This window comes from Oncorhynchus tshawytscha, linkage group LG28 (genome assembly GCF_018296145.1).
Source record: "Oncorhynchus tshawytscha isolate Ot180627B linkage group LG28, Otsh_v2.0, whole genome shotgun sequence".
Lineage (NCBI taxonomy): Eukaryota > Metazoa > Chordata > Actinopteri > Salmoniformes > Salmonidae > Oncorhynchus > Oncorhynchus tshawytscha.
Genome location: NC_056456.1, coordinates 5,667,090 through 5,679,427, shown reverse-complemented (window position 1 = coordinate 5,679,427; position 12,338 = coordinate 5,667,090). Strand labels below are relative to the sequence as shown.

General features: G+C 45.9%; 1 protein-coding gene across 2 annotated transcripts in view; it reads left to right on the top strand.

Annotated features, from left to right (window-relative positions):
- Positions 1-8,278: 8,278 nt before the first annotated feature.
- Positions 8,279-12,338, top strand: part of LOC112226551 (muscleblind-like protein 1) — a 98,149-nt gene continuing 94,089 nt past the window's right edge. The window contains exons 1-2 of one of the 2 annotated variants that reach the window (XM_042307747.1): positions 8,279-8,496; positions 8,696-8,837. The gene's annotated coding sequence lies outside the window, so the exon portion shown is untranslated. Of the gene's footprint in view, positions 8,497-8,695; positions 8,838-9,445; positions 9,608-12,338 lie in introns of those variants that run through there. The other variant, XM_042307746.1, reaches the window with a different exon arrangement.

Sequence of the window (12,338 nt, the reverse complement as noted above, 5' to 3'; positions counted from 1 at the left end):
GCGTGTCGGGACACCGCTCTTTCCTTGGATGAGCTAATTGACATGTCCATCCGACAGGACAATCTGCTGGCTGCCCGCGGGCGTTCGGAGAGGGTCCTGTGTGTTCCACCACCCAGCACCTCCACTCCTGTTCCGATGGAGTTGGGAGGGGCTTTGCCGAGGGGTACCGGAGGAGGAGGCTCCCTCTGCACCAACTGTGGTCGGAGAGGACACACGGCCGATCGGTGCTGGGGGGTCCGTCTGGGAGTCGAGATGGCAGGCGGAACATTTCTCGATCACCCCAGGTGAGTCAGCACCAAACTCACCCAGAACCCCCTGTTGGTCACATGTTTGTCTTGATTTTTTTTCTTAATTTTTTCCCCTCTTCCCAGCATAGGGCGCTAGTCGATTCAGGCGCAGCTGGGAACTTTATGGATCGCGGACTTGCTATTAAATTAGGTGTGCCGATAGATTCTCCCTTTCCCGTGCACTCCCTAGATATAGCCGGCCATTAGGGTCAGGGGTGGTCAGGGAGACCACGATCCCACTGGACATGGTAACGCAGGGGAATCATAGGGAGCGTATCAGTCTCTATATTATTGATTCGCCTGCGTTTCCAGTGGTGTTAGGGATTCCCTGGCTGGCCCGGCACAATCCTAAAATTTTGTGGAGACAGGGGGTTCTCCAGGGGTGGTCAGAGGAGTGTTCTGGAAGGTGTCTGGGAGTTTCCGTCGGTGCCACCTCGGTGGAAAGTCCAGACCAGGGTCCCACAGTGTGCATTCCCCCCGAGTATGCCGATTTGGCAATCGCTTTTAGTAAAAAGAAGGCGACTAAATTACCACCACATCGACCGGGAAGGGATTGTGCGATAGATCTCCAGGTAAACGCTGCGTTTCCCAAGAGTCACGTGTACCCATTTGTCCCAAGAGGAGACGTTGGGTATGGAGACATATATCACGGAGTCTCTGGGACAGGGGTACATTCGGTCCTCCATTTCACCCGTCTCCTCGAGTTTCTTTTTTGTGAAGAAAAAGGAGGGAGGATTGCGTCCGTGTATTGATTATAGAGGTCTAAATGCCATCACAGTGGGGTTCAGCTACCCACTACCTCTCATTGCTACGGCAGTGGAATCCTTTCAGGGAGCGCAGTTCTTCACAAAATTGGATCTCAGGAGCGCGTATAGCCTGGTGCGTATTCGGAAGGGAGACGAGTGGAAAACCGCATTTAGTACCACATCGGGACACTATGAGTACTGCGTCATGCCGTATGGGTTAAAAAATGCTCCAGCCATTTTTCAATCCTTTGTAGACAATATTCTCAGGGACCTGCACGGGCAGGGAGTGGTTGTTTATATCGATGACATTCTGATCTACTCAGCCACTCACGCCGCGCATGTGTCTCTGGTACGCAAGGTGCTTGGTAGACTGCTGGAGCATGACCTATACGTCAAGGCTGAGAAGTGTGTGTTCTCCAAACGAGCCGTCTCCTTTCTGGGTTTCGCATTTCCACCTCGGGGGTGGAGATGGAAGGTGACCGCAGTAAGGCTGTGCGTAAATTGGCCGACTCCAACCACGGTAAAAGAGGTGCAGCGGTTTTTGGGTTTTGCCAACTACTATCGGAGGTTTATCCGGGGTTTTGGCCAGGTAGCGGCTCCAATTACCTCACTGCTAAAGGGGGGCCCGGTGCGGTTGCGATGGTCAGCAGAGGCGGACAGAGCTTTCAACAGGTTGAAGGCGCTGTTAACGGATGCACCCGTGTTGGCACATCCGGACCCCTCTCTAGCATTCATAGTGGAGGTGGACGCGTCCGAGGCTGGGGTGGGTGCCGTGCTATCACAGCGCTCGGGTACGCCACCAAAACTCCGCCCCTGCGCTTTCTTCTCGAGTAAGCTCAGCCCAGCGGAGCGTAACTATGATGTGGGGGACCGGGAGTTGTTAGCGGTGGTCAGGGCTCTGAAGGTGTGGAGACACTGGCTGGAGGGGGCTAAGCACCCCTTTCTCATCTGGACCGACCACCAAAATCTGGAGTATATTCGGGCAGCTAGGAGACTGAACCCGCCGCAGGCAAGGTGGGCCATGTTTTTCACTCGATTCCGGTTCACTTTATCATATAGACCGGGCTCCCAGAACGTGAAGGCGGACGCACTGTCCCGCTTTTACGACACGGAGGATAGGTCCACCGAACCTACTCCCATCCTTCCGGCCTCAAAGCTGATGGCACCGGTGGTATGGGAGGTGGACTCGGACATCGAGCGGGCGTTACGGGCTGAACCAGCGCCTCCTCAGTGTCTGGCGGGGCGGAGGTACGTGCCGCTTGGTGTTCGGGACCAACTGATTCGGTGGGCTCACGTCCTACCCTCCTCGGGTCACCCTGGGGTGAGGAGGACAGTAAGGAGCCTTCGGGGGAGGAATTGGTGGCCTACCTTGGCTAGGGACGTTAGGGTTTATGTCTCCTCCTGTTCGGTATGCGCCCAGAGTAAGGCTCCTAGGCACCTTCCTAGAGGGAAGTTACAACCCCTCCCCGTTCCACAACGGCCATGGTCACATCTATCCGTAGATTTCCTGACCGACCTTCCCCTGTCTCAGGGCAACACCACGGTTCTGGTGATTGTGGATCGGTTCTCTAAGTCCTGCCGTCTCCTCCCGTTGCACAGTATCCCAACAGCCCTACAGACTGCGGAGGCATTATTCACCCACGTCTTCCGGCACTACGGGGTGCCGGAGGACATCGTTTCTGATCGGGGTCCCCAGTTCACGTCCCGAGTATGGAGGGCGTTCATGGAGCGTCTGGGGGTCTCGGTCAGCCTGACCTCCGGTTATCACCCCGAAAGTAATGGGCAGGTGGAGAGAGTAAACCAGGAGGTGGGTAGGTTTCTGCAGTCGTACTGCCAGGACCGGCCAGGGGAGTGGGCGAGATACATCCCCTGGGCGGAAATGGCCCAGAACTCATTACGCCACTCCTCTACTAATGTGTCCCCCTTTCAGTGTGTGTTGGGGTACCAGCCGGTCCTGGCACCGTGGCATCCGAGCCAGACCGAGGCTCCTGCGGTGGAGGAATGGGTGCAGCGCTCCAAAGAAACCTGGAGGGCCGTCCAGGAATCCCTTCAACAGGCTAGTGGATGGCAGAAAAGGAGTGCTGACCGCCACCGCAGTGAGGCCCCCGTGTTTGTACCAGGGGACAGGGTCTGGCTCTCGACCCGAAACCTGCCCCTCCGCATGCCCTGCCGGAAGCTTGGGCCGCAGTGTGTAGGGCCGTTCAAAGTCCTGAGGAGAATAAACGAGGTGTGTTATCGATTACAACTCCCTTCCTATTATCGTATTAACCCCTCGTTTCATGTGTCTCTCCTCAGGCCGGTGGTAGCTGGTCCCCTACAGGACGGTGAGGTGCTGGAGGTCCCTCCTCCCCCTCTGGACATCGAGGGGTTCCCGGCGTATACGATACGGGCCATTCTGGACTCGAGACGCCGGGTGAGGGGCCTGCAGTACCTCGTGGACTGGGAGGGGTACGGTCCGGAGGAGAGGTGCTGGGTACCCACCAGGGACATTTTGGATCCGTCAATGTTGAGGGATTTCCATCGCCTCCATCCGGATCGCCCTGCGCCTCGTCCTCCGGGTCGACCTCGAGGCCGGTGTCGGCTCGCTGCGGGAGCCACGCGTCAAGGGGGGGGGTACTGTCACGACTCCGACCGAAGGACACTCCCCTTCCCGTTCGGGTGGCGCTCGGCGGTCGTCGTCGCCGGCCTACTAGCTGCTACTGATTATTTCCTCCCCCTCCTTATGTGTTGATTGTGTGCACCTGTTTTGAGTTAGGTAGCAAGGCTTTATTAGTCAGCCGGCCCGCAGGGTTCCTTGTGCGGGATTAATTATTGTGATCGTCTGTTTGGTGTACTTGTGTGCACGTCTATGGGTTTTGTGTTTTCCCATTTTGTGGGTTTTCCCTGGACAGTTTAAGTCCCCCTGTTTGGGGCATTTGTTTGTTCAGTACGCCCTGTGTTTTGTGAGGGTTGGCTTATGTTCAGCGTTTCTCAGTGCATTAAAATAGCACTCCCCTGAACTCTCTGCTTCCTGCGCCTGACTCCTCACCCACTACACTCAGACCGTTACACATGTGACTAACAGAAATGGAGTAATGTGTCCCTGAACAAAGGGGGGGAGGGGGTCAAAAGTAACAGTCAGTATTTGGTGTGGCGACCAGCTGCATTGAGTACTGCAGTGCATCTCCTCCTCATGGACTGCACCAGATTTGCCAGTTCTTCCTGTGAGATGTTACCCCACTCTTCCCCCCACTCTTCCCCCACAACAAGCTCAGTCCGACAATGCTGTGACACACCGCGCCAGACCACGACGGACCCTCCACCTCCAAATCAATCCCGCTCCAGAGTTCCCGGCCTCTGTGTAACGCTCATTCCTTCGACGTTAAACGCAACTCCGACCATCACCCCCGGTGAGACAAACCCGTGACTCGTCAGTGAAGAGCACTTTTTGCCAGTCCTAACTGGTCCAGCGACGGTGGGTTTGTGCCCATAGGCGACGTTGTTGCTGGTGATGTCTGGAGAAGACCTGCCTTACAACAGGCCTACAAGCCCTCAGTCCAGCCTTTCTCAGCCTATTGTGGACAGTCTGAGCACTGAAGGAGGGATTGTGCATTCCTGGTGTAACTTGGGCAGTTGTTGCCATCCTGTACCTGTCCCACACTGTGATGTTCAGATTTACCAATCCTGTGCAGGTGTTGTTACACGTGGTCTGCCACTGCGAGGATGATCAGCTGTCCGTTCCGTCTCCCTGTATCGCTGTCTTAGGCGTCTCACAGTTGGACATTCCAATTTTCTGCCCTGGCCACATCTGCACGTTCACGCAGATGAGCAGGGACCCTGGGCAACTTTCTTTTGGTGCTTTTCAGAGTCAGTGGAAAAGCCTCTTTTGTGTCCATAACTGTGACCTTAATTGCCTACCATCTGTAAGATGTTAGTATCTTAATGACCATTCCACAGGTGCATGTTGATTAATTGTTTATGGTTCAATGAACAAGCTTGGGAAACAGTGTTGAAACCCTTTACAATGAAGATCTGTGAAGTTTTATAGATTTTTATGAATTGTCTTTGAATGACAGGATCCTGAAAAAGGGGCGTTTCTTTTTTTGCTGAGTTTACAAAGGTAAAAGTTTATTGTTAATATCGTGAATTTGGCGTCCGATTTATAGGGCTAATGGTATTTATTTCTAAACTTCCAAAGATCCATTCCACCATGGCTGAATGATTGTATACCTAGCTACAGGTAGAAATTATGGTGTACTTCGTTGGGTAAATCAGATGTAGCCTACATAAACACAACCTCACTCTGAATTTACTTTCACATACAGCTTATGTAAAAAAAGTTACTTCAACTATTCAATGCTATTTTTGGTAGTTTACGCAAATGAGTATGGAAGCTGATCAATGTCTAAATGTGTTGACATGATAGCTCAGCTGAAACGAGCTCTTTCGGAAGCTCAGCAGGGTACATAGAGGTCAGAGTTTCCGTTAGAATATGCATTGGTTGTGTAACCTGATAAGGGCGTCCACCCACGGTTCTCAGAATGACAGAAATCACGTTTAGTTTATGGTAATTTCTTGAACTGCATTGTTGGTTTAGGGCTTTTAAGTAAGCATTTCATGGTATTCGGCGCATGTGACAAACATTTATTTGAATTAATCTTAACAGAACAAGTAACTTGGATGCAACGGCGTGTGTCATTTTTTACTGAATTTCCAATGTGCAATTGCAAGCAATTTGAAGGCACATCCATAAGGCTAGGGGAAGCTACAGTAGCTTTCCCTAAAGTAAATTGAATTAAATTGCCAAAATTATATAGCCTAATTATCTTACTCCTGTCTATACAGAAATAAATAAAATAATAAAAAATAGGCTACTACGCCAGAAAGCATGGTTTGGCAACAGAGGATCATTAGGGCCTTAAAAATAAAAATGGTTTTAAATCACGCCTACAGTCAGAAGGGCCAGCAAATGTGGGCAAATGACCAAATGACCAAATAGATGATTGTTGATTTGTGACTGTCAGTGAAAAATAGAGAGACCCAGCCAGGCATAATTAATATAATAATATAAAAAAATCCAATCGTGGAAAAATAGTTTGGAAATCAAATGGCTATTTGCTGTAAAGAGAAGACTCCATCAGCCATATCCCGGGTGTGTGCATATTCACTGTCTTTGTCATTGGGTCAGTGCCACTTTTGTTTGTTTTTGGACAATCATTTCCTCCTCCAGGTTAGATGGACGTCATATTGTATTTGTGTCTCCCCTTTTCATAGGCCTAATATATAGATCAGTCCATAGCCATGAGAAGTAGTTTGGGGGTGGGAATGCTGCGATTTTTTTTTGCCATGTTTCTTTTAACGGAAGTGTTTATATTGGTCTGCTAATACTGGGCTAGTAAAGACCCAGTTCACTACCTTTGTGAAAAAATGTAAACTAAATGTATTTAAGTGTTTACCATTATTTGTTACTTGAGTCTGATAATTATCTGTACAAAGATACTTGCTTAATATACACTACTGTTCGAAAATTTGGGTCACTTAGATATTTCCTTGTTTTTGAAAGAAAAACACATTTTTTGTCCATTAAAATAACATCAAATTGATCAGAAATACAGTGTAGACATTGCTTATGTTGTAAATTACTATTGTAGCTGGAAACGGCTGATCTTTAATTGAATATCTACATAGGCGTACAGAGGCCCATTATCTGCAACCATCACTCCTGTGTTCCAATGGCACATTGTGTTAGCTAATCCAAGTTTATAATTTTAAAAGGCTGATTGATCATTAGAAAACCCTTTTCCAATTATGTTAGCACAGATGAAAACTGTTGTCTGATTAAAGAAGCAATAAAACTGGCATTCTTTAGACTGCACCTCAGCCACGCTCAAGGTACTAAACAATATCATAACCGCCATCGATAAAAGACAGTACTGTGTAGCCGTCTTCATCGACCTGGCCAAGGCTTTCGACTCTGTCAATCACCATATTCTTATCGGCAGACTCAGTAGCCTCGGTTTTTCTAATGACTGCCTTGCCTGGTTCACCAACTACTTTGCAGACAGAGTTCAGTGTGTCAAATCGGAGGGCATGTTGTCCGGTCCTCTGGCAGTCTCTATGGGGGTACCACAGGGTTCAATTCTCGGGCCGACTCTTTTCTCTGTATATATCAATGATGTCACTCTTGCTGCGGGCGATTCCCTGATCCGCCTCTACGCAGATGACACCATTCTGTATACTTCTGGCCCTTCCTTGGACACTGTGCTATCTATCCTCCAAACGAGCTTCAATGCCATACAACACTCCTTCCGTGGCCTCCAACTGCTCTTAAACGCTAGTAAAACCAAATGCATGCTTTTCAACCGTTCGCTGCCTGCACCTGCACGCCGACTAGCATCACCACCCTGGATGGTTCCGACCTAGAATATGTGGACAACTATAAGTACCTAGGTGTCTGGCTAGACTGTAAACTCTCCTTCCAGACTCATATCAAACATCTCCAATCTAAAATCAAATCTAGAGTCAGCTTTCTATTTCGCAACAAAGCCTCCTTCACTCATGCCGCAAAACTTACCCTAGTAAAACTGACTATCCTACCGATCCTCGACTTTGGCGATGTCATCTACAAAATAGAGTAGATGTAAATACAAAATATTCCAAAACACTATATCTATTTTCAGAAATGATGGTAAATGAGCTTTTATTGTTGAAAGAAATTATGAAAGAGATATGCTTTTTCACATGGGTTTGTTCAATGAGACATGTATTTGTTTAAAATATATTACATGATGGTTTCAATTCAGAGAGAAAAATAGTCATAATCAGGTTTATTTCAAAATGCTATATATCCGCCTCACTTTCAGAGAAATAAGTCGTTTTGAACAATGAAATGTAACAAATAACGACATTTTTAATAAAGAACTGTACAAATGGTACATTTGTGACATCAATATAAAGATAACATGTGGGGAAAAATGGTTCAATACAGTAATATGAGATCTGTATGTAAGACTTTTACATATGACATTTTAGTCATTTAGCAGATGCTCTTATCCCCCCTCTCTGTCTACCTCTCCCTCTCTTCCCCTCTCCCTCTCTTTCTTGGCGTAGTCCGGTCGGAATGCGGCAGTGGCCTCTTGCAGACTGCAGCGTCCAGGGAACCTAAAAAGGGAAGGAGTCTCACATTGGGTTCCTGGCAGCAGTAAGAAGTAGCAGGCAGGCAGGCAGCAGGCTAAATTAGGCTGTCTCATTGACTTCCACTCCCCAGAGCCCTGTAGGCAGACCTAAGGCTGCACCAGAGGCCCTTATTGCCTGCTGCGCTACTGTGTCTCTGAGAGTCCCTGAAGAACCTCAGTCCCTGTGAAGGAGCTAAGTGTAGGTCAGTTGTATCTGGATAGAGGAGTGTTGTACTTTTGAAAGGGTGTTTTGGGATTTTCTTGGGATGCCGATTGATAACGGATGTTCACAGACCTGACTAGAGCAAGGTAAACATGGTTGATAAGATTTTGAATGTAGATTTTATTTGACTTGTTGGTGGAATATTAACTAGAAGTCCTGTTGACACAAATCTAGTAGCTATAGCACTTTTAGAAAATCTCTTTCTCTCTCTTTTTCTTTCGCTCTCTCTTCCTCTGTCTGTCTGTGTCCTCTCGTTCGCTCTCTCTGTCTCTCCATTGGCGGCAGGTGGGGATGTGCTGAGTGCTGCTCTCCTCTCAATATTGACTTCAGAAGGCCAGTCTGTCTCCTGTCTCTACCCCTGTGACAGATTGACGGGCTTGGCACTGAAGGTCTGATATACAAATGCACTTCTGAACAGGAACTTGGGGTAAGTGAAACCTTGTGCCAGTGCACCTGATACTGTAGGTGGGAGGGGGGGTATATGGTGACCTAAGCTCCCCTTCTGTTTCTGTGCCCCTAAACAGAACCACTACCACACCCAACTTCCTGTTTCGAATTGTTTCACTCCTTATCTGTAATGCTGCAAACTGGTCACATGTCAGAGTGACTTCCTCTTTTCACACACACACACTGACTGCTGTGAGGGAGAGAGAGAGACAGACAGAGAGAGCGAGAGAGAGGGGAGGGGGAGAGGAAGAGAGGGGGCGGGAAGTGAGTGGTGGGGGCGGGGTGAAAGAAAAAAGAGAAATTTGGCGGACGGCAGGGAGAAACTATTAAACGTTACCATGTTTGGCAGCACATAATGTAAGCAAAAGATGCAAATGAGATAAGAAGGCAGATTGCCATGGCAACCTGCTTGTCGGATCGGCCATGGTGTGATTCGGCCGCTCGCCAGGCAGAAGGCGCTGTTGGGAGAAAGGGAAAGAGAGAGAGGGGGAGGGAGGTGGAGTGAGAGAGTGAGACAGAGGGGGAGGGAGGGAGGTAAAGTGACAGCAATAAAAAGAGAGAGGAGGGAGAGAAAGAGCGGTGGGGTGAGATAAATAGAGGAAGTGGAGAGAGAGAAAACTATTGAGTTAGAAAGAGCAAGAGAGAAGAGAGATGGGCAGTTTAACCCACAATGCATTGTGGTACGTTGTGACTCGGTTAAAGTGTTGTCACTCAGCCCCAGTGTCACGTCAGCTTTCTACAGACATACAGGTAAGAAGGCACAGACACAGGGGACTTAAGGGCCACCTCTCTTTAGGATGAGAATAACCTCATAAACCTAGAAATATATTGGATGTAAACTATTATATTTACTTTGATTTGACTTTACTTTCATACTTTTCTCTATTTAAAACTATAATACATATTTGACAAATGAATTAACTGTTACACGCGGCTTCCATACCGTGCAGAGAATATGAAACACTTGAATTCTGGTACTTTTTGATTATATTGTGAACATTTTCTAAAGATAACCTTTATAAGTGCCTCATTCAGTAGCGACTTCATGCAGAACTTTTTATTTTAATGTATTTTGTTTTAAAAACTTTTGTTTTAACTTTACTACCGCAACAGCTGTCAGCATCTCCACTCTTCCTTTTATGTGAGTGTTTATGAGTGTGAATGATTGAGGTTGAGATGGTGACATTTTGAAATCGTTTGCAACTATTTCTCTGCAACCTGCCTGAATATTATAGCACACTGCAAAGCCAACTGAAATATCTCTTTACACAGGGTGTTTCCATTCACTTTCATATAATCTCCCTAGATAAGGCCAAAGTTAAGAGATATGCTACTGCATACACAGTGTGGAGTCAGCTAGGGACACTATGCCCTCTGTTTCCTAAGTCTGTGACTGTTAGAATCGCACCTGCTTCTCCTATCTGCGTCAGAGTCGAGAGAGAGCCATAGAAAATGGCGCGCTGAGGGACAACTTTATCTTCACGCACCAGCAAGGCAGTTATTGCTGTAAGATGAATGATATGCTTTTTTTTATGTAGTCTTTGAGAATGTTTCTTAAATTCTTTGAGAATGTTTTTAAATGGTTTCCACTAGTTTAGCAATTGAAGTTTGCGTGATTATAATTGTTTTACTCCCAAGTTTTTGTCTCGTAGTTTGACTTCATCAGTCTCTTCACATTTACCATTGATTAACTTTGTTGACAAGCAAACCGAATCCCTCAAGGCTGCATTCAAAAGGGGTGTTACCACACAGAAACGAATGAGGAACTATTTTAGTCTCAGCAGTTATATCTCATCTTCATTCTGCTGTCTCATAACATCACAACGACAAAATGTTGTGAAATGGCTGACGTTGAATGTAGCTCTCTGAGCTTCCAGCCTGTCAGCGATGCTGTGTGCCATGCTATATATTTTTGGGTGATGCTCTGTAATGGTGGTGTAATGTGTGTGTGTGTGTGTGTTTGTGTGTGATAGATGGGCCATCAGGGCTTATAAAGGGTCTGGGACATTTCAGCCAGTTCACATCAGCGAGCCAGTGTAATTTACAGAAGGCTGGGAAATAGCAGGGCGCTGAGCAGAGGGGGAGACACTCAATGTTTTCACCACAGGAGGAAGAGGGAGAGAGAGAAAGAAAAAAAGAAAGAGAGAAATAAAGAAATAAAAAGAGAATGAGAGAGAGGTAACATTAAAAGTTTTAGCCTGCTGTCTCTCATAAAGAAAGAGAGAAAGAGGGAAAGACAGAGAGTAGTTGGATAAGATGAAATTGCATTCGATTTGAAAAATGCATAAACCAGTACGTTTTCATCTCATTTCAACCAGCATTGTAAACATTGAAGTTAGGGTAAAACCTCACGTTAAATACATTGACTTAACCTGATTTAACATGTTGTTACATCAATCAAATTTCAACATAATCATCAGAACTATGTATACGTTGAAACTGTGTAGAAACGTAAATGATCCTTTTCATCCTATATTCAGTGCCTTCAGAAAGTATCCACACCCCTTAACTTCTTCCAAATGTTGTTGTGTTACAGCCTGAATTTAAAATGGACAACATTTAGATTTTGTGTCACTGGTCTACACACAATAGCCCATCATGTCAAAGTGGAATTATGTTTTTAATTTTTTTAAATTGACAAATTAATAAAAAATGTAAAGCTGAAATGTCTTGTCAATAAGTATTAAACCCCTTTCTTTTGGAAAGCCTAAATAAGTTCAGTAATGCAATGTTGCATAACAAGCCACATAATAAGTTGCATGGACTCACTCTGTGTGCAATAATAGGGTTTAACATGATCTTTTTTATGACTACCTCATCTCTGTTCCCCACACATAAGGTCCCTCAGTCCAGCAGTGAATTTCAAACAGAGATTCAACCACAAAGACCAGGGAGGCTTTCCAATGCATCGCAAAGAAGGTCACCTACAGTATTGATCAATTTTAAAACAATTTTAAAACATACATTGTATTTATATACAATACCAGTCAAAAGTTTTGAAACACCTACTCATTCAAAGGTGTTTCTTTATGTTTGACTATTTTCTACATTGTAGAATAATAGTGAAGACATCCACACTATGAAATAACACATATGGAATCATGTAGTAACCAAAAAAGTGTTAAAGAAATTAAAATATTTTATATTTGAGATACTTTCAAGTAGCCACCCTTTGCCTCTATGACAGCTTTGCACACTCTTGGCATTATCCACAATCTAAATGTGTTTATTCAACTTTCTTGTTATTTTTCTGTTTGATGGAAACAGTATGAGAGTTTTAACTACATTCCATCTGTAGTCAATTGTTTTATGTAGTTGCTTTTTCATGTTTTGAATGTTGTATTGTAGTAACCCTCAAGCTTTTTTTTCTCCATAGTGTAAGGACTATTTCATCACGCAGAATGTTTATACTTAAAAATATGTAACTTTGTGCAGCATCTATAATCGAAATGTGTTTATCCAACTTTCTTGTTGTTTTTCT